Consider the following 23804-nt stretch of genomic DNA (forward strand, 5'->3'; position numbering starts at 1 on the left):
TGCAAACACCAACACTAAAGCATAAACATTGGTGTAAAAATGTAAAGCATACCTAAAAATATCCATGTAAAAATGTAAAGAACACTATGAATAATGTAAAACATATCTAAAAACGTTATTATTTGAAGGATAATTTGTTGGATTTGATAGTAGAGGAAATTCGTGAGGATTCAGATCTCTATGTGGCCAGTATTGGATATTAATGGACAACAATGTTATGCGATATTTTTTTTATCTTTTGTTGCTTTTCTGGCTGCTATTTTGTCAGTTGAAGTTATTGTAGAGCTTTTTGTACAAGGAGGACAATTGGTTCCAGTTCTTGGTGTATATTCAGAATGACAGTATGACCGCATCTGCACACACTCTCTAGCAAAAAATAGTTTCGACCAATCAGAACGGTTTACTGTGTACATTCTCTTCCTAGCAACACGCAAAATACGTTGATACCTATGACTTTAGCCATGCTGCTCCGAAACAAGCAACTGTATAATGAAGAAGAATAAAATTGAATCAAATTGAACATTTGCTTGTTGTATTTTCTACCACATTAAGAGCAAGACTGATCACTGAATGTCACAGTAATTTACTCAATGCTGGGCAGTCACTAACCCTAAGTGTAAAATGAATGTGTCCTTGGTAATATCATTGTGTAAAACAAGAAGCCATCAAGCTGTGTAAAACAGTTAAACCCCTAGTCCTAACTTCTTACACCTTGTCCTAGCCATAACCCAGGGACCAATCACCAAAACAGCCGATTTCGTTTTGGAGTTTGTTTTACTCCTCAGAAATAATATTTATTTTATGCTTATTGGTGAAATACTGGAAAATAGCAGTGAGATATAAATCTATATCACTCACAGTGCCGAACTTCTTTTTTTACTAGATAAATTATCTCCCTTGAAATATATTCTTTAATTACCTCCCTTTGCTGCCTTTAAATTACTGGATTATACTAATACTCAAGCCATACACGAGTCATGAACTGCTAGACAATCCTATATAGAACAGGCTAGCTATAATTAAATTTGCAAAAGAAATAATGTTACTTTTATCAGCTTGGTTGTTATCAGGCCTTGTCATTCATGAATCATGTGTAGCTACATATAGGTGTGTTTCCTCTACTTTTTCCCCATTGGTTCACTATCGTGTGGTAGATTTTACTGGCGACAGCACATTAAGTTGGTTGTTGTCTTAGTTAATTATCACAAGACATCAACTCAACCTTACGTAATATGCCAGCATTTTCGTCGAAGTACTTTCCCACTCCAACTCAAGCCCAGCCAGTTGTGTTCCAACTTCCATCCATTTTGTTATGCTATGCAGCTCCTAGATCAATATTTCCTAGCTATTTCTATTGAATCCATGATGATATGTAATTCTGCAGCTTGATTTTTACGCATATTCCACAGTTTTTTAGATTTTTCGTGTTGTTTTTTTAATCTGACCTTCAGCGTGTATTTTGGTAAACAAAGCAAGCTTCCGGTTATTCACCGAACTGTCTGGTTGACCCGAAAAGTCTTAATATGCTTCTACTTAAATACCGGCATTTGTCAATGTCTCTGTTAGCCGCGGACTGTGTATTTTTTACAAAAAATATTTAAATGCAGTTTTTGTTTTTAAAAACAAAATGGCGTCGTGTTGATTTAATGAATCTAATCACTAACATTCGATATTAATGTGCCTAAGTGTCTATGATAATTTAGCGGACGTATCATATGTAACACGGTAGCTTAAATAAATCCGAATTTCGTCATGAAATATTGGATTTATATGAACATTTATGCCCGTAATAAACAGAAAATTCGTTGATCTTCACAAACTAGCATAAAATAAAAAGAAAATTCGTTTGTTTGCTCCGCCTTCGTGAAAATATTCAATTGTCTCCCTTATCGGTGATGATATATTTCGATATCTCACTGCAAACAAACAAATATCCTCTATGTACCCCACCTACTTAATCTATATATTTCAAAATAGCATAGTCCTTAAAATAAAATATCTCAGGCAAATGGCTTAATCCGTCTGTGGTGTTAAAAACATATTTATGTGTTGAGATAGTTTAACGACGATTTCTTAGAAAAAAAAATACTCTCAGCCCATTTACACTGGTATATCCTCTAGCCCACCCGGTTAGCTCAGAAGTGGGAGCGCATATCTACGAATCGCAGGGTTGTGCGTTTGATCCTCGGGCGAGGCATTCTTCTCCGTGACGATTTGATAGCAGACAGTTTGTCTGAAATCATTGGTCCCCAACCTCTGATTCATGTGGTGAAGTTGGCAGTTACTTACGGAGAACAGGATTGTACTGGTACAGAATCCAGGAACACTGGCTAGGTTAACTGCCCTCCGTTGCATAACTGAAATACAGTTGAAAAACGGCGTTACAGCCCAAAACAAACGAACAAAATATGTATGTTGTATAAATTTGATTGGCATATCCACACTGGCCATAGCTTTATCAGATCAAGTGGTTCCAACGTTGTTTGAGCGGTGAATTTTACGCCGATCAGATGGAGAAATATGGCCGATACTAAATATTGTAAGTATGATTTAAAGGAATTTCTACCCGTTAAATAACGAATCAAATGAAAACGATGGGTGCACCTGGAGCGCAAACGTGTCTATGTTTTAGCACATATGTCCATTAAGTTGAGATTTGTGTCGTTTATTCAAACACTTCTGTACAGTCCGGTAGGGGAAGGAGATTTTTTACAGTTTTTGACAAAATCGCATCAAATATAGTGTTAATCGGGAACAAGTAACTGTTAAAACACTTCTTATGTGAAGGGCTATCTCTTAAAACAAATCGTGTGTATTTTCATAGAATTATTCAGGGTTATTTCTGAAAAATCGGCCGAAAACCTAATGCAACGCCGTTTCGAGTGGGTCGCTATGCAACGCAATCAAGTGGATACCGTTCTGTGTCTTACTTGCGAAGTCTAATCCGTCTTAAAAACAGTCATTAAAGCCTAATAATGAATAAATTAAGAGAGTTTTATAGCCTTAAAATGATCCCGCCATTTCTAATATATTGTACACCGAACAATATTATTACGTAAATGATAGTAATAGTTCGTAAAAACAAGAACCAGTTCACGGATATCTCCTCCACGAATGGTACTGAACAGCATATCAAAATCGGGTTGACTTTTTAAATCAGTATAGTTACAATTGGTTACTTTTTAATCCCTTAAAACCAATACATTGCGATTTCATTACTAATTTGTTGTGCATTTAAGCTGTTCATACAAAATAAATAAAATTCGGTCCATGATAAAAGTATTGATCAGTTGTGTGTACATATTTTCATTCATATTCCTGTGGTAGCGTTCATTTATTTTCAGAGAGATAAATCACAGAGAACGTTAAAATTGGCCAGGGAAAACAGAAACGACGTAATAAACCTCTATGGTCCCGTTCAAAAATGAAAATACAAATGAAATACAGACACCAATGAAAGAAAATAAACGGACCAGCAATACTAATAGAGACATGTTGAACAATACTCCTCTTTGGCGATCTTACATCCACGGCACATATTCTGATAAGCCATCAGACAGCGCAACTGATAAATCCTATTCCTAAACTTACATTGATTTATATAGGAAAATGATACATTTACCATAGAAAATGTCATAAACTACACATTTCTATTTATTCTGTTATACCATCCCGGATATTTCCTTAAAAAACAATTCAATACCTTTACGATGGTATAGGTTTCTTCAAAATAAGTCAAAATTTGGTTGCTTCAAAATTCGTTTGAAACACGTCTCTCAAATTCAATATACTCTCTATACATATTTGGCAGAATTACACGATAACCTTGTTTGCCACAGTTGTACTATTTAACTGTCACTAACCAAAGAAGAAAAGCGATGTTTGCCAACAAGTATTTATTCGATTTGGTAAGAATTAGAAATATTGTAAAATAATGTATCTTTTGCTTCAGAAAGTTGTCTCAGGACAGTCTTGTCGCTTGCAATGTCTAAAAAATCTGTCTCTTCTTCTGTTAATTATTCAAACATTTTATCACATAAAACTTTTTCTTTTAATACCCGGTACCTTATTGTGAACTTTTTTTTTCTTGATATTTTGGTGCTTGTAAGTGGAGTTAGCAGTCTTTTGGCTTTTTTTTTATTTTTATGTGTGCGTGTGCGTGTGTGTGTTTCTTTGAGGACATGGAGAAAACGCTCTCAATCGTTTGCTTGATGACACGTCTCTATTAGTATTGCTGGTCCGTTTATTTTCTTTCATTGATGTCTGTATTTCATTTATATTTTCATTTTTGAACGGCGACCATAGAAGTTAATTATGTCGTTTCTGTTTTATGGAGGACAAATAAAATATGGTCCTTTTTCCTGGCCAATTTTAACGTTCGCTGTGATTTATCTCTCTGAAAATAAATGAACAGCTTAAATGCACAACAAATCAGTAATGAAATTGCAATGTATTGGTTTTAAGGGACTAAAAAGTAACCGACTGTAACTATACTGATTTAAAGAGTCAACCCGCTTTTGGTATGCAGTTCAGTACCATTTGTGGAGGAGAAAAATATCCGTGAAATGGTTCTTGTTTTTACGAACTAGATCTATTAGTATTATTTCCATAATGATATTGTTCGATGTTCATCCTTGCTTTATGTTTTCGTATTGATGTTTTTTGACAATGTCCACAAAAATATGTTAAATGTTAAGCTTACATAAAAATGTAAAAGTTCAATATATTTGAAATGGCGGGATCATTATAATGCTATAAAAGTCTCTAAATTTATTCATTGTTAGGCTTTAATGACTGTTTTTAAGACGGATTAGACTTCGCAAGTAAGACACAGAACGGTAACCACTTGATTGCGTTGCATGGCGACCCACTCGAAACGGCGTTGCATTAGGTTTTCGATCGATTTTTCGGAAATAACCCTGACTAATTCTATGAAAATACCAACGCTTTGTTGTAAGATGTAGCCCTTTACATAAAAAGTGTTTTAACAGTTACTTGTTCCCGATTAACACTAGATTTGATGAGATATTGTCAAAAACTCTAAAAAATCTCCTTCCCCCGCCGGACTGTACAGAAGTGTTTGAATAAACGACACAAATCTCAGCTAAATGGACACATGTGCTAAAACATAGACACATTTGCGCTCCAGGTGCACCCATCGTTTTTATTTGATTCGTTATTTAACGGGTAGAAATTCCTTTAAATCGTACTTACAATATTTAGTATCGGCCATATTTCTCCATCTGATCGGCGTAAAATTCACCGCTCAAACAACGTTGGAACCACTTGATCTGATAAAGCTATGGCCAGTGTGATATCTCCAGTGTAGTCGGGACAGATTTTTATGTTTCAATGATAATTTACTGAAAAGCGTATCTTTTCGAGGTTATTAATTTCATTTTGATCGCCTTGCATTTCTTGCGTTGTTTCGACAATCTAGGTTTTACAAAGAAATTTTATATTGTGAAAACGGTCTAGCCCTTAGGTAAATACATATGGATTATCGTTGTACTTCAATTTTTACGATCAAGCATATTTCAATAACTTATCCGTTTTCTTTCATAAGGCCAAAATTTAATGGAAGAAAAACATAATTAAGATGATATTTATTAAGGGGAACAGCTTCTGTATTTTTTCACGCAAGCAAAAACATCTATGTTATAATTTCGCTAACCGAAACATGGTACGAGCGATGTTTTGAGAACTATGACACTGTCGTTATAACTTGATTAGATCTGATCGGAATTAAGTTCAGTTAAATCAGTAGGATGGTCTACTGTCATCATTTATAATGATATAAATTGCAGATATGCTCTATGTTGTACAAATTTGGTAAGGTACAGTCGAATGCACTGTTCGCTTTTTGCCCCCATACATCCGTGAAAATCATATATGAGGCTTTATAAAACGATACTGTAGTTTCATATTTTAAAAATTTCTTTTGATGATACTCTACACATTAAATTACAATACATTATGCTTTATCTAAAATAATAATCAGACTATAAAAGTATGTATCATATGTATTACTGTATATTTTAACTCTAGCACATCAAAGGTTCAAGACATATTTTCTATTAATGTATCTGGCACAATGATTTAAGAGCCGATCACAAAGTCATGGGATTAGTATCATAACTTTCAGAACAACCCTCGTATTATATTAAGAGCAGAAAACATCGGATACACATTATTTTTTATCATACTTGGATATTATGCATTTGAAAATGCAATATTTCAAAATTCATATTTTTATTAATAATATATATACCCTGGTCGAAATGAGTGCACGCGCGGGTCCGCAAAAAGCGATATTGACCTGCAAAGGTGATAATGACTCTTGTGATATCACTTTTTCTTATATGTATGAAATATGGGCCATTCAAATGAATGCATTTGAGAAGGGCATATAATGTAACAATTATAGACACGAGTGTGTGTTCGGGTTTAACGTCTTTTTCAACAATTTTTCAGTCATATAAACGACGGTGTCTACTTGTAGCAGTGAGCACAATGCCCAATTTTATTGTGCCGCCTCACTGGAATAGCACGCCGTAGACACACGTGACATGATACCCCACCAAGTCACATTATACTGACACCGGTCTGACCAGTCCTAGCACTATCCTCTTAATGCTGAGCGCCAAGCGATGAAGCTACTAGTACCATTTTTTACGTCTTTGGTATGACGCGGCCGGGGATGGAACCCACGACCTCCCGTACTCAAAGAGGACGCTCTACCACTAGGCTACCGAGACTTCTGTTTCGGTCAATATGTGTTTTTACGGACCTGTAAAAACATATTGACCGAAACATATGTCAATAACTGTATAATATATAATGCGTTAAACAGCTATAGAAGATCTGTATTTAATCAAATGCACAGCAAATTTAACTGAAATAATGTGAACAGTTACTGAAGATCCGGATTGCACAAAACTAAGTTACTTTAACACATTTGATTTTTCTTTTTTCATTTTTGTTTTGTTATGATTTTTTTTGAAAATATTATATAATAGAATGAGTATACAAGTACATGTACCATGCCGAGTTAATAGTTAATATTTCGACGTATATTCTGAAATACTGACATTAGCTGGGAATCCATACACATGTACATAACACTCGGCGTCTGCAGAAGAAAAATTAAGAAATTTTGTTTACATCTTTTGCAATATTATTATGTTTGCAGCTGATATTTTAACACATACGTATATACATTTTACATAACTGCTTTTATACATTTTTACACGGATGATTTTAGATATGCTTTACATTATGCAGTGTGCTTTACATTTTTACATAGATGTTTTAGGTACGTTTTGCATTTTACATAAATGTTTATGATTTACAGTTGTCATTCGCAATATGGCTTCTTCTCGGCGATATATGACCATTTTGAGTCGATTCGCCGTAAAATCTAACTCACTCACTCACTCTGGCTACGGAAAAAAGTACACGATTGACTTTCAACGTCAGGCTTTAAAATGACCAGCTTTAGACGTATATCTTGTTTATGACTTCATGTTTCTTTCTGATTGGTTTGTATTCTTGGGAAGTGTCTTTTCCTTCTGGATCCTTAAGTTACTGCCCCCTACGTTTTTTTTTATTAACACCTGAAAGAAAAAGAACATGTGGAAATGGAAGTATTTCTTTACAGAAATATGAAGATGAATTATCAGCCAAATGTTAAACATGTTCCATGATATCATTATATTTCGCCACATGAGAAAACAGCGAAAAAAACTTACAATAATAGCGTTCATCAACTTCAACAAACGTTTCGTATTACAGTTACAGACCCTCTGTCTATAATACGATTTGATCTGTCAGTTTCTGACGACTAATGTTTCAACTTCATCATAAATTGCGTGATGGGCACTGATAACGTAATATTTATATCACATTCCACTAGATCTATTGGTTTTCATTCATTTATTTTTTTGCTGGCATACATTTAATCTCGGAAAGTTAATGAAGATCTGTCAACGAACAAGGGAATTGAGATGCTGCTGATAAAGTTGCAATCATTATTTTTTATGAATATGTACTGAACATTTGACTGCAACAATCAGCTTCAAATTAGTTTTGTTTGTTGGTGTTTTTTTTTCCATCCCTCGTTTCGATATTTTCATCATGTGCAAGGCAGTCTTCACAGGCGGCCGCCGTTGGCAGGTGGTTATTGGCCTGTTTTGAATTTCTAGCCTCTCAACAATGTGGGTCAAGCGTCGTTTGGGTCGTAGAATTCTACATGTGATGAATCCATAAAGCTGGCTTATGGAAAGCCAGTGGTTCTACCTACGTGCCCTCCCGTGATGATATAATGTCTGGATGGGTGCCATATGTTTTCTTCCGCCATGAAAGCTGGTAATGTTCCATATAACTTATAATTGTGTCGGTGTGACGTTAAACTCAACTCCCCTCATATCTCAAAAGCTTTAATCTTTAATGAGCACCGTTGAATTGTCGAAATGTAAATTTAGCGCCAGGCGTACAATAAGTAACTCTTGCTTAACAATAAGTCGCTTTATATCTAACTGATGACAGCACATTTGATAGTGTATTACATGTACATGTATGTGTTAGGTAATCGAATTCGAAGGCTGAAGAGTCTCGTGACACGTATGTCACGCAACCGGAACATCTGGATGTCTTAGATATTCTGTCCACTAGAGCATAATTACGTAAGACAATTGTAAAGAAAGCATTAAGACAGATGATAAGCTTAAACGTCGGATTACTTTGAACTTGTCAAACAGTTTGTCAGAACGATTAAAATGTGTAAAAATCAATTGAATGAAATATATAAGAAAACCCTTTGTAAGCAAAAAAGCAGCCATGCAAATAGCGGACTCAATTTGACAAGAGTCTGTTCTTGATAGGAAAACTTCTAACACGAACAGCTAATGAGAATACTCCCTTGATTCTCGTCTAGTTAACGTTTTTTTAAGTAGGTCGTGTTAGAATCGAAATAATAAGCATCTAAATAAGGTTTATCGTAAAAAAACCATCGTTTGTCGTTCTTATGCATATAAATATATCATTCAGGCCTTTGACCTTCGTGATATTTTCATACGCATAAGATCTCCAAACTTGAACAGACTCAATCAAACCGAGTCTGCAATTTTCACTGTTTGCCTTGATATCAGTGCTTCCGAGGGATCTACTTTCCAGATTTTATTATTTTATTTGATACTTTTTGTTTCTTTATTAAGACACAAATGTCCTACAACACGTGACAAACGAATATTAGTTTGGGTAAATTATTCATACTTCTCATTATATTAAAACCTTTTAATAACCATAGTTAACAAACGTATAGAAATCATATTCCTGAAATATATAAGGTTTTCCCTTTCGTTTGGACTGTCTCTATGCTCATTTATAAATGAATTAATCGGAATGTATATGGGCCTACCCAAGTGCCGGCATTTGTACCATTAAACCCGAAAAGTCGCCTGAACTATGTCAGGATCATCTAACACCCAACAATATATATGAATATTAGCTTTAAGTACTCCGGTTTTAAATGGTAATGTCAGTTGTAGAGATGTTTATAAATGGAAATTTGGTCAATGCATAAAGTAATCATGACTAACAAGTAAATAAGAAAAAGAGGGCCATAATGGCCCTAGATCGAGTTACGCAGCTTGCATGAATAGTTTTGGTAGTTGATCATACAAGGAAAATGTCTGTGAAAATTTACTGAAATAGTGCAAGTGTTTTCTCACAAGAATATTTTAAGTTTCTACTAAATAAATATGGGCAGGTAATGCGTATGTAATTGTTTGTTTGTTTTGTGATTTTCTTTTCCTTTTTGAGGTGGGGGGGTGGGGGGGGGGGGGAGAGTGGTAAGAAGTCTGGGGAATGATGTAATATGGCAATATCAAACAAGAAGATTTTCAACTTTATATCAAACAACAAGATTTTTTCATTGACTGTGGTCAACAAAAACAATGTGTTGTTGGATCTTATACAACATTGTAACTGCATTGATCTTACGGCGTTGTTCTAGGGTTTGCCGGTTTAGTTCATTTAACATTTTGGAAACACTACTGGTATAACTTTAGTCATTATAAACATATCTTGCTGCAGATATTTGAACTTGCTCTATTTTGAGGGTTAGGTACTTTTGCCATTGATGCCATATGGTGGAACAGTACTCTAACTGAGGTGTAACATAATGTTTATATGCAACCTCTTTGATACTTTAATTTGTGGTTTTGACATTTCGTTCGAGAAATTATAGGGATTTTGTTTGCTTTGGATGTTATGTTGTTGATATGATTGGTCCATGATAGGTCTTTGCTGATGGTTACACCTAGATATTTGGCAGAATCAGCTGATTTTAACTCAATGTCATGCAGCTTATAAGGGAAGATTACAGGATTTCTTTTGCGACTGATGCTGAGGACTTCACACTTGTCTGGAGTGAATTCCATGGACCAATCAGACGCCCAGGTTTCGAGGCTTAGCAGGTCTTCCTGTAGAGCTCGGACATCACTGTTGGATTGAGCGACCTGTGGCTTTTTCTATTTTGACCGTAACGTAGACTATCGTATCATAAACTGTATGAATCGCAGACTGTTAGCATAAATATTTTCATTTCCACTACATTGAACGATTAAAATGTACCATCAGATAATATATTTTCATTACTTTGCAAAAAGTGAGTAAAACGGCCGAACTGACGGGTATTACGTTGAATAAAAAAGAGTATATTAACCTATTTTTTCGTAAAATGGACTAATCTATCGCTTGCAGTGTTCCGATTACTTGAAGAACCAATACATTCACTTGTTTACATCACGTGGTAAATCAGGTGATGTAAACAACGTAGCTATTTCGCGCCATTTGATAAGAACAGCCAATCCATTGCATTAGTTTTATCGCGTAGTGTAAACAAACAGTCTTTTATTCTTTCTTGCTCCGGACGATGAGTTTATAACATCATTCATGTATACTGGTTTAAAGAAAGATACATTTTTGTGTGTACTATTCATTTGTCTTTCATATAAATATTCAGTTTATATATAGTTTATATATAAGTGTACATATTTTTTGAGTTATTACGTTAAAAGTCACGCATTTTTTCACTTTCACCAGGAAGGTCTATCAGTTGTTCCAGCTTTCATCTTCAATACCAATAACATGTTTCATAGTCACAGTACACTTTAAATAGAGAAAAGTGGAAACTTCACAGGCCGCTCAACACGACAAAAACGAAAATGTTTGACGCAATACATATTTTGTGAATTTCTTACTGTTTTTATTAAAAGATGAAACTTAACTTTTTTCTTGTTTATATAACATGGCGCCTTTTGATGTTACATCAATGCTTTTCTTGTGAATACTGCAGTGGAGAAAATTAGGTGCCTTCCTGTATGAGACTTTGATTCGCATGGCAATACTTCATACTTCATTCACTTGTTATAGCAAGTTTAAATTTAAATTGTGTGGTCTTAATGGCCACTTTGATACTAACGTACGAGCATACCCGGAAGTCACAATTTCATAAGATATAATAGACAGTTCAATTTTATGATGACTGTAATATGTTAAAACGAAATTTCTTAAAACAACTCAGCACAGATTAAAAGACTAAACAATGACACTCAGTCTAGTGATGGTTTGTAGACTAATTTAGAACGAAAGATAATTGATGTAAAAGATTTCTGTCTTGAGATTGATTGGGATTAGTTTAAAACAATGACATTTCCTTTATTGCCTTATTTGTCCGGAAGGCAGGAAGATGTTATTGATGTGAATCATACGTGTCACGTGGCGTTGGCCTTTTCAAATAACATGTGTTTCTGTTTTTCACGTACTTATACCAGAAACTAGACTGAATCATGTTTAAAGTCTGAATCACTAAAACAGCTTTAATTTTAATCTTGAGATTTATTGCTAACTACGTGTATTTTATCAATATGAATAAGTCATTTCAGGCATATTGTTAAACAAAACGGGCATCCCGTAGAGATGGTAGTTAAGGCTACGTATTAAACGACAACAACAGCAAATCAGTGCAAAACTGAAGTGCATATCGCTTATCTCACACTAACAATATTTTAACATAGCACCGTGCAGTAAATACGAAAAATTTTAACAGCGACATTGGCTTCGTTGTATTGCTGTTTTGGTAAAGAAAGGTGATTGTCATTTCTTTTTTACTAACACAAACTTTTTTTATAATGAAGAACGTCTGAATTATATTATTTAAATAGAAGTTTCTGTAACGGCAGATTCCACAAGGTAAATGCTATTCCGCACACCTCGGTCAATATGCAAATTAGGTACATTTGTAAACACAAGGTGCGTGTCATAAAAAGTGAAATAAATTCTTTCAGCACAGTTTTTGGTATGGTTTTGGTGTGACCATCAGATAGAATATACATCTTTATATCGCTCTGTTTTTAACTCATACGTTTTGATGCCCTGATTATTCTTGGAAAAAAAAAATTGTAAAATGTTGAGGGATTCGATGTCGTAAAATTCATATAGTCTATTTATATTTTTTCTCAAGGATAATGTTTTCTTTCTTATGATCATACCACACCTGTAAATTATTGGCAGTAATAAATAAGTAAAATTGTTTTTGTATTAGTTCGTTTTAAAATGAAAGATAATGCTCAACGTTTTTGTTTGAATGATTAGTCATAGATCTTGAACTGAAAAATTGCTGAGAAAGACGTTAAACCCGAACACACACACACGCACACACACGCACTTGAAGTAAACTGTATTTTTGAGAAACACAGCGGAATCTATGCATACATTGTTCAGATAACTAAATAGTCCATCTGTTTCTGGCTTCACTTTTTCAAGTAGGACCAAAGTTTTCGGCATAAATATTGCCTTTCAGCATGAAAAATGAAGTATGAAATATAAATGAGATACTCAGATATTAAGGTTTCAATAGTAAGTAATATCAGATGCAATTTGAATTTTTTGGTACTATCCCTACATCCCGGCAGTTGTTTATAGAAACCATACCAGCTGAAAACGGATTGTTTCAGTTAAAGAAAGAAATGTCAAGCTTTTGCTCCACGTATGAATTATGATATAAACCCAACGACATTCAATCAGCTGATTTGTATGAATAAACTGTCAGTGTGAATTCAATATTTCTAAATTTTTTTGACCTCATTTAATCCCCGGGCGAGGCGTATGTTATCCGATACGATCTGATAGAAGACACTGTGTCTACACCCATTCTTCCCCACTTCTGATTCTGATGGAGAATATTGGAGGTACTTGTTAAAAACAGATTACTATAGTAACTGCTACCTAGAACAGAATCAGGAAGAAACGAAATATTTGGGGAAACGAATAGGAAAGAATAAAAATATAAGCTGCCGGACAAATCCTTTCAGAGGTATTTGAAACAATTACTGCTTTAAATAGTCAACGGAGCTCTTGTAACACAATTTATACGTGGAACCCTTGCCGTAAGACAATAGTGTTAACACCACCAGCATCATTTAAATATTGCGAATATGCTGCGATGAACATAATGCTATACGGAATCCTTTTATCGCGGTTAGAAAATTGCAGCTGTATTTGCATAATGCCCACTATTTTTTTCCATCCTTCCGATTCTTGCAATCTCACACTCAAATAAAGATTACAATTATTACTGAAGACATTTTTGGATATTTCAATTAGCAAAGGCATTAAATGTTCTATAATGCAGATTTTTATATGATAAAACAATGCAAAATGTTCTTTAATACCGCTTGGCCAATATTACAACATGAAAGGGGTGATATGGTCATGTTCATAAAGGACGGATGCATTGAATCAACAGATAATTTCTCTACAACAGTTTATTTGTATACATATTTAGATTTGCAATATTTGATATTTAGATATCTACTTCAAATGTATTAAACCCTTACCAGATATATTTAACTATACTAAATATATAAATCAATTCTGTATGTATAGCTACAATCTTATTAATTACATATGTACATGTAATACTGTAACCGTCTGTTGTTAAAAACATTTCAGTCATTTAGAGGTAGTACCCATTTATACAGTGTAAAGCAATACATTGCATGCTATATAGTACTCATGTTAATTATATTATTTTACATATTAAACTATATGTAGTAACTGTTCATATTTTCAAATATGAGATTTGAGACTAGTATACCTTTAATAAAAATATCTAAAAACTACAACAATGTGGTATTCGTACATAAATGTAATCGGATGCAGTCAATATAATTATTAGTAACATGCCTAATTACAGTTCGGTTTCGTAAACATCGTGTTTGTAAACATTAATGATTGCGTTCTGTAACCTTAACTCAGAGTTCCATATTTTAGTGTGTCTTGTATAAGAAAAACGTAAGCTCAAGCTAAAACAAAACATCAAAAATAGAAACGTCATTTTGTAAGTAGAGAAATTTTGGATTGAAAACGTATAAACAGGTATGACCTAGTAATCGAACTGTAGTAAGTTTATTCCGAAATTGTTCCAAGCAACTTCTTAACACGTTGAATTAAAGACTAGATTTCAAAATGCTAGAAAAGCAATAGTACTCGGGAATCGAAAATAAAGGTGATGTCCATATTTTCAGACGTGTAGAAGTAATAACGTATTTAGGCAATTATAAAAATGCATCCAACAAATAGTGTGTTCTTGAGAAAATCATATGTAACTTTAAAATCCTATCTTATTTTCTTAACAGTTACTGCTATTAAAATATTTACTAGCTTATAACACAATATTTCGTAGTCTCGCCATGTCTGTTCATGAGTATACTCACAATGACAAAACCACAACACTGCTTTGGTTACGTTTTATCTCACTATTAGTCAAAAAATTATTGAACGTCTGTTTAAGGATGGACTTTGATTCATATTTCACACAATCATGGGAGACAATTGGGAGAAGGTTCATTGTCTAGTCACCATTACTCTTCTTTGTCTCATTGCCGAGTTGAAATAGCCCGCCCGCTTAACTCAATATGTAGAGAGCAAATCGTTAGTTCGATCATCGGACTAGACCTATGTTCTCTTTGACGGTTTGGTGAAAGGCATTGTGTCTGCAATCATTGGTCCTCCACTTCTGATTCGTTTGGGGAAGTTGGCAGTTATCTGCGGAGAACAGATTTTTAATGGTGCATAATTCAGGAAAACTTGTTAGGTTAACTGCTCTCTGTTACGTAACTGAAATACTGTTGAAAAATGGCATTAAACCTAAAACAAACAAATAAAACAAGCAATCTTGAATTATTTCACTTAGTTATATATTATTCTTGTAAAACTTGTTGAACGTTGTGATTTAGCACAGATATATTCAGTTTACCTGTTGTATTTCAACTTCTATCTAAGTTACCTCGGTGAATTGTACAGTACAGTAGTTTGGAAGGAAATACTTTTAACGTTTGCCTTTGAAGCTTGTATCTTTTATAAAATGAAGTTTGGTATACCACATGATATTCATAACATGTGGCAAATTAGCAAGTATATCCGTATCAATCCTTTTAAATGTAATAAAAGTTCGGAACCATGATATAATTAAGGCAGTTTGTAAATAATTGATATAAACAACAAGCTTCTGACGTGATTAACGATGTAACGATAAATAATAGCCATCAATTTGATGAAACTACATTAAGTTATTCATTTGATTTTATGTTACAGGTTTGATGGAAGATCCCATAATGACACCTTAAAACATTACTGAGAATCAGCCAATAGACTGGTACAAAATAGCACTATAGTCGATGAGTATAACATATAGAATGTAATAGTCGACTAATGCATGATCATCGGTAGTTCACAGGTTCTCTCGTCGTAATTCCTTTTCATAATTCATTTTGCATGTCCATTTCTGTTAACAAACATGGCAGTTCATAAAATCAGTCTTTTAGAATCAGCCTATTTATTGAATTTATTTAACGCCATAAGTAGTCAAAGATAAACAAATTGTCCAATATCTCGTCAGTATTTAGAGATCTTGCTTAAATTTCTTCGCAAATGGACTGTTATTAGATCGTATACAGGTAACGTGTAAATGTAAATACTAGACTTTATATCAAAGAATGACAGCCGATCTTAGTCTTAGTACTAACTGGAAGCGAATGCTAATGAATCTGTGTAGTTCCAGAAGGTTTTGAGACTGTAATGTAATGAAGAAGTCAATACATTGGTGATACTGAAGAAGTCAATAATTTGGTGATACTGAATACTCTCAGCATGTCGCTGTCACAAAATGGCTCCATTTAACGTAATGTAGTCTGGCTGAGATTAAATGTGCACTTACACTGCTTAAACATCTCTGTTAAAGCGATGTTATAGAGTGCTGGTCTTACGTATGAGAGGTCCTTTGTTCGCGAGCCGGTCAGGGTTTTATGTATTGACATTCTGTTACAGCAAGTTTATTTTGAGGGTATCCGGAGTGTCGTTTCTTTTTTTTTATAGTGGCACACAAGTAATGCAGATTACTGTTGAATGTAAAATATATTTAAATAAACACTTAAATAGAAAATACCCAATATTATGTTAATGTTCAAGTGTTTCTGCATCTTTAGCATTACATTTTCTTGATATCAAATGTTTCTTTATATATGAATATTTCAAATGCTTATAACTATGCACTTTCGTTTCAAATATTGTAAACATATTCGTTTCTGAGAAATATATGGACTTTTCCATGCATTTCAAAGCGCTGTAGTTTCGTAACTATGTTTTGAGAAAATAAAGCTCAATCTCTCTGTGATAAATTAGCACGCCAAAACAAAACATGTATTTTATCGAACTTAACTTCCTTTACATTACATTTAAGTGATATTTATTTTATGTTTAAACTCCCTGTTGTTTAACTTCGCTTATCTTCAATACAGTAAATTATTACAAGTAGCAAAATTTAAAGCTACTTCTTCATTTGACAATAATTTACAATGCGTTGATAAAACAAATCAACGTATTGATATGTCAATTGGAGATACAGCTAGTGATAAAAAGGAGACATTTCATAAACATTTCAATTTTTTTCTTCTTTTCTGTAGCAGTAGCAAGGATTACAAAAATGCGCTTTAGTGGATGAAGGTAAGCATTTCATTATTTGTTGACGACTTCAGTTTTAAATCATAAATGTGATTGTAAGTGTTGAAATACCTGCTTTTCATTGTTGTACTTTTGTTGACTCTCATTACCAGACTCAATCAAACAAGAGTCTTGGTTGCATTATATGCTTCCAAGAGATCTTTTTACAGATTTTATTCCCAAAGGTACTTTTTTTACAGATTCTATTATTTATAACATTCCATACAGTTATCACCATCTCAGACCAGTGTCCGCATTTATCAAAGTTTCTTGACCGCATTTTGTACTTTAAATTGCTAAAACAGACATTAACTTTTTTATCTAATACTATTACACGGTTACTTATATAAATCCCCGGTCCTTCGTCTCTGCTTTTGATCGGTCTATAGTTCAGCACTTAATTTTGCTAATACCAAACTTGACGAAAGAAATTATGAAAGTTTATTTCTGATGTAAAGTAAGAAAACAGCCATTCGAGTGAATAGTTTGCATTTATTGCAAATATGTTCAAACAAAGACTCCTGAAAAACTGTAGTCACTTAAGTTTGTCTAATGAAAATTGTTCAAAGCTTTATGCCAATAAAGTCATGTCAATATAAATTATGTTTCTCATATGTAGTTGGGTAGACGTATTGATTTAGTGCTGTCCGTCTGTCTGTATTTCACATAGTTTTTCAGCGCAACTCTTCCAATATCACCGAGCGGATTTACACCAAACTTCACGGACTTGCTTATTGCCAAGCATAGTTGTTCAAATCGTTGGCATGTTCCGGTTCGTTAAATTTCCAGTGGTGCTATGACCAATGATTCGTTGTAGTTGACCTTATCTGCGTAACTGCTCCGACACCATTAAGGGGAATTTCACCAAACTTCTTGAAAGTAATCAATGTCAAGCATAGTTGTGCATGTCGTGGACATGTTCCGGTTCAATGAGTTTTCAATAAAATCATCTGCGTGCGTGTGTGTGTGTGTGTGTGTGTGTGTGTGTGTGTGTGTGTGTGTGTTTGTTCGGGTTTAACGTCTTTTTCAACAATTTTTCAGTCATATAAACGAAGGTGTCTACTTGTAGCAGTGAGCACAATGCCCAACTTTATAGTGCTGCCTCACTGGAATATCACGCCGTAGACACGCGGCATGATACCCCACCCAGTCACATTATACTGACACCGGGCTGACCAGTCCTAGCACTATCCTCTTAATGCTGAGCGCCAAGCGAGGAAGCTACTAGTACCATTTTTACGGGTTTGGTATGACGCGGCCGGGGATCGAACCCACGACCTCCCGCACTCAAAGCGGACGCTCTACCACTAGGCTACCGAGCCCTCCTCTTATATTATCGGGTTGATTCCAACCAAACCTTACAGGAGTCATCAGTGCCAGGCCAAATTGTGAATACTGTGGCATTTTCCGGTTTAGTGATTTTCAGTAGAGTATGGCCATTGATTTTTCTGTAGTTTACCTTGTCGGCGCAACTGCTCTTACACCGAACGCCATAAACATGATCATTGCCACCATGGGCACATTCAGTTTAGCTATTTTTAGTGGTTTTTTTTTTTGTCAAATGCTATGATATTTTGGCAACTTCTCTAACAACATTGGAAGAATTCCGCTACTACAGGAGTTATCTATGCGAAACCTAGTTATGCATATCATCGGCAATTCCGGTTCAGTGATATGTAGCAAAGTTACTGGCTTTGATTTTTTGTATTTTTAGTACTTGCTGTATACATTGAGCTTAATTCCACCAAACCCCACGAGTGATTACTAATATTGTTTCATCTAAGTGTGTTTGTTACTTAAAATACTAAATGTAACAGAAAAACAAACCAGCAAAAATTAACAATAAAAAATTTATTTTTAAAAGTAACAAAAAATTCAGATACCTTGAAAATGTTAACTAGCCGTAAAATCCAATTCTATAATACAAGAATAGTCCATGTCCTGTCCTGGTCAAATTTAAATTCAGTCAGTAATAATTCCGAATTCCTCACAAAATCCAAACTGAATTTAGTATATCCAAAGAAGATAAATCTTTTAATCCTCAGTTTTAAGGTATGTCCATAAAATGTTAAATATCCAAGATTGTAATATCTTGCTATTAAGAAATACAGGAAAGTTTTCAATAAGATCTTTACCTAGGTCAGTGTCTTTAAGCAGAATATAAAAGATAACTGGAATTGTGAACGGTTGTCTGAAATTTACAATTACTTTGTCCTAAAAATGGTCAATTGCGTTATACAATTCTTTAACATAGGAGACGACATTATTGATCTGCAATTATTTCCTGCACATCATGTTACGTGACACTAGTCACGTACATTTAATACATGCCTTTATTAAAAAAATAATTTACCCCTTATAAGGCTACAATCTGAGTGTTTATCCTAAAATCATATTTGATGCAACTTTGTCAATTGTTTAGTTATAATTTACTATATCAGTATAACCTGATCTCAAATTACTGAAAATGCATTGGACATTTGTATTTAATATAACTGTTTAATTTTGTTATGCGAAATGGAATGCACGTCTATCTATCATTCCATAAGAAGCCAACAGACAAAGATATGTAAGTATGTGAAGAATATAATGATAGATGAAACGGGTTTTTCGGCATCTTGGTCCTAGGTTATTACACTCAGGTTGGAGACTTAGATTTGACGATAGAAAAAGCTAAATTTTGAGACAGGTTCTGAAACTTTGTTTTGAGACTTTATTCCTAAATAGCAGAAGTTTCCAAGGAAGTACGGACTTCTAAATGTACTTACATATATGCTTAAAGGCATCTATGAATGGCAATTTTATTGCAGCCATATATGGGACGAACACAAAGTTGTACCAGCAAGCGCTGGCATTTTTTTTTTCTTCGAAGACATAGTGAAAATAAAACATGTTAAATAATGAACCATTAAGTATATCATATTAAAGATAACTGGAAGATATAAGATGAGAACCAGCTTTGGATGGCAATACAATTGTAACAATTCTAAGAGCATTCAGTAATGAAAAAGGACATTCTATTTTATGAATTACAAGTAGAGCGCTGCAATCTTACACAGAAATATTTTAAGCGGTTTTTGGTGTAACAAATCACTGCTACATATCCACAAACAGCAACTGCATTGTATCTCTCAAGAGAATGCACTTTATCATTTGTATCGACGATGTATAGCACCAGACACCTTATATTAAACAAGCAGCATTGTGATGCTGTAAATCAACGCCGCCAAAATTGATTTAGAATTAAAGAATTTCTGTTGTATACATAACCCCCAAAAAATCAAAGTTAAGAAGTATATCTTTATATAGAAGTTCCTCAGTCTTATTAATAATATGAATGGTTGTGTCTAGCATTCAAAGGGAAATGATACGAAAAGTAGGTCAATCCTTAACGCGGCATTGCTGTTTTATTGTGGTCTTTAAAACTAGACTTCTTTATCTATTTTAGCCCGCCCGCTTAGTTCAATAGGGAGTGCACAGATCTACGGATCGCGGGGTTGTGAGTTCGAGCCCTGGGTGAGGCGTATCTTCTCCGTGACGATTTGATAAAAGACATTGTGTCTTAAATCATTCGTCCTCCCCCTCTGATTCATGTGGAGAATTTGGCAGTTACTTGCGGAGAACAGGTTTGTACTGGTACAGAATTAGGGACACTGGTTAGGTTAACTACCCGCCGTTACCTAACTGAAATACTGTTGAAAAAAAAACGGCGTTAAACCCCAAAACAAACAAACAAATCTTTATCCATCTTCCGCATGCTGCGACTCGCGCCGAAAATAACTATAGTTCGCGATAAAATTTGTAAATGTTTAGAGATTACGCTACCTAGAGAATTTCAAATATAGTCGCTGACTACACCACATGTAAATTGCACCCTTTTCAGGATAAACGCATTGAGATATGCTTTTCGTTCATATATATGTATGTATGCAACGGCAGCCGCTCCAGAACGCAATTTATCTTCAACCATTTTACATAGAGAGTGAGACAAAACTCCACTGAACACATATACGAGCATTAAATAACTAGCACAGAGAAAGAGAGAGAGGTCTACGTTCGAAGAACCAGTGTACTGGTCTCTTAAACAGTTAAGAGCATCTCTGAAATTTTCAATGCCGTAACCGAGATTCGATCCCAAGACCTCGGTATATGGGGTACCGATCATTTTAGATAATAAAACAATTGAAATAATTGCCAGTAAATTGATGAAGCAGATGCATAAAATGTTATGCATTCATGCATACTGTATTAAGTTATATATTTAGATCGAATATTTCTTTTACAAAATGTAGCGACATCGATACGCACATACTTTTCAACAAAAGGAGAATCTGGACATTACATATTACAAATAGAGAAAGCTACGAGTTACCGAGCTTGAACAATTAATGCTAACAACCTACAATGTAGTTGGTCCACACAGCCACGTAGGCTACAAATTTCGCTAGGAAAATTTAAAATAAAAGGAAATTTTAGTAAACTTTAAGTAAATGTTTTTATTCTAGACCCGATGTTCCATTTCGAACGTTGTCGCATATTTACCCTGTAACCGTCCAACAATTGTATTTACACTTTATTCCATATAGGATTTCCGTGTAAAGGCAATTGACCTATGAATATCAACATGAGTAGGCGTTAAACGTGGAATCGTGTCCATCTGGTTGTTTTTATAAAAACAATAAGATATCTCAGCTTGTACCTATATGCTCGTCCAATATGATTTTGTTTGGAATGGGGACCAGTCCAAATATTGTACACAATAAAGGCACTGGCCTTCAGATCGTGCAACAAAGAAGAAAAAATATTTAGGTATCAGAAAATTAATGCTTTACTTCTTAAGAGAGCTTTGAAATTTAATCACTGACAGACACAGCGGGAAACTTTTTATCGCGTCGACGACCCAGGTTACATTTCCGAATTGCGCATCTTTTTTTTCTTTGAATAAGCATTTTCATTTTATTTGGGAAACAAAAACACATATTCTAATGTTAGTTATATGACAAAACTTCAGTTTTAAAGCAAGATCAGTTTTAGCCAAAATCTAGAGGTGGTCGGTGCCATGTATATAAATGCATCGTACTTACTTATAGATAAGTGAAGGTTAACATATATCAATAAATATCATGTTGACCTGAATAAAACTAGGAACTAACTGCTCCTTAGTTAGAAATAAGTTTGATATCTAAATTTCCAGACTGGATGGAATTTGTACAACCATGAAGCTAAAATATATGGATAAGCTTGAGTGAATTTCCTTACAATTTATTAGATTAAAAACTGAAGACCAGACAATGCATGTATAGAAGCCATATTAAGAACAAAACTTCAGATTATTTTCTCATTATATCCGTACATTTCCTACCGTTATTGTTAGTGTAAAACCTTTCATTTCTAAAACAATTACAGTAAATACTCGCCTGTGAATATGAACAATTCGTTTCTAAGAACAAACAGCCATTATTTTCAGGATGCAGACGTAATTATTTTACTTTGCTTAATAACAAATGTATGAGGTTTTTATGCAAATCTCATAGGAGTGGTGAAATATCAACTGGATTTTTACCAGAGTTGAAACATATTAGTCAGATATGTATCTTTTCTGTAATATTAAGCCAACTTGTTATAACATTTTTCTCCGAAACACTTCTCCAGAGTTTCGGAGAAAAATGTTATATTATAATTACAATAGACAGACAAATATCTTTTTTGTTTCCAATAATATGCTAGACGTCAAAGTCTTGATTACTACTGATTAGACTAATTAGGACAACATAGATTTTTTAATAAAGTGAACAAAACCTGTAGCATTGAAAACCACGCGGGCTCGTCAGAACTACTTTATTTCACTTTAGTGTGGTAAACAGACAAAAAAATGTTTGTCTGCTCTAGTGACTTTGACCAATACGTAAAAGTTCAATAAATGCTTGTTTTCTTTCTTCTTGAAATATATTACTATGATTTATGTCTGTGGTCTAGTGGTAATACGTTTGACTGTCAATCCAGAGGTCCGAGGTTCGAATCCCGGTCCAGACACTGGACATTTCTGAGATGCTCTTGAGTGTCTCCCATCTAACTAAGAGGCCTGGTTTTTCCCAGGAAAGACGGCTTCGCCGCGGGTATCGGTGCTATACATCGGGTACGTAAAAGAACCAGAATGTCTATTCGCAAAAGAGCTAGGCTAAGTTAGCCGGACAGGCCTGTATCTAAAGCGGATTTCTCTCGATCTGTTCTGGGGGCTTTATCTCTGTCCTTCTGGTCAGATCGCTCTGTGTCTGTACTAGTAGAGGATGAATTTGGCGCCCTGTGTTGCTGCGTTTGTTATATGTAAAGCGCCTTTGAGAGTGTTTATCATGAAAAGGGCGCTATATAAATCTGGTATAATAATAATAATAATTAAATCCATAATTATCATAACTTATCAATATTACATACTTTACCATAATATTTAGTAACAAAATATTCAGGAATGAATCTAGTCTTACCAAACACTTAAAGCGTACTCATCCTTAAAGAAAAACGTTCAAAGGGAGTGGAATTTCTGTCTCGCAGCTTGCTTAGTCGTGCCTTTAAAAGTTAGGCTCGTGATGCTCTGACATGAGACAAATTGGCGAGTACTTTGGTTCATATACCTCGGATTTACCCTTTATTATGTTTTACTTTATACAATTTGGTATTTTCTTACTAATGTTAGAGCTTTTCTCAGCGGAGTTACATTATTTACATTGGCTCGTCTAACTTGT

At 34.4% G+C, this 23804-nt stretch overlaps 1 protein-coding gene and 1 non-coding gene across 2 annotated transcripts in view; one reads left to right on the forward strand and one right to left on the reverse strand.

Moving 5' to 3' along the window:
* Nucleotides 1-16942: 16942 nt before the first annotated feature.
* LOC123530781 (calcitonin gene-related peptide type 1 receptor-like) overlaps nt 16943-23804 on the forward strand; it is a 265533-nt gene continuing 258671 nt past the window's right edge. The window contains exon 1 of the mRNA XM_053518667.1: nt 16943-17067. The gene's annotated coding sequence lies outside the window, so the exon portion shown is untranslated. The remainder of the gene's footprint in view (nt 17068-23804) is intronic.
* On the reverse strand, nt 18315-18386 carry Trnas-uga (transfer RNA serine (anticodon UGA)). Its single transcript has one exon. It is a non-coding gene; the product is annotated as a tRNA-Ser (tRNA).

The sequence above is a fragment of the Mercenaria mercenaria genome, chromosome 11 (genome assembly GCF_021730395.1).
Source record: "Mercenaria mercenaria strain notata chromosome 11, MADL_Memer_1, whole genome shotgun sequence".
NCBI classification, from domain to species: Eukaryota; Metazoa; Mollusca; class Bivalvia; order Venerida; family Veneridae; genus Mercenaria; species Mercenaria mercenaria.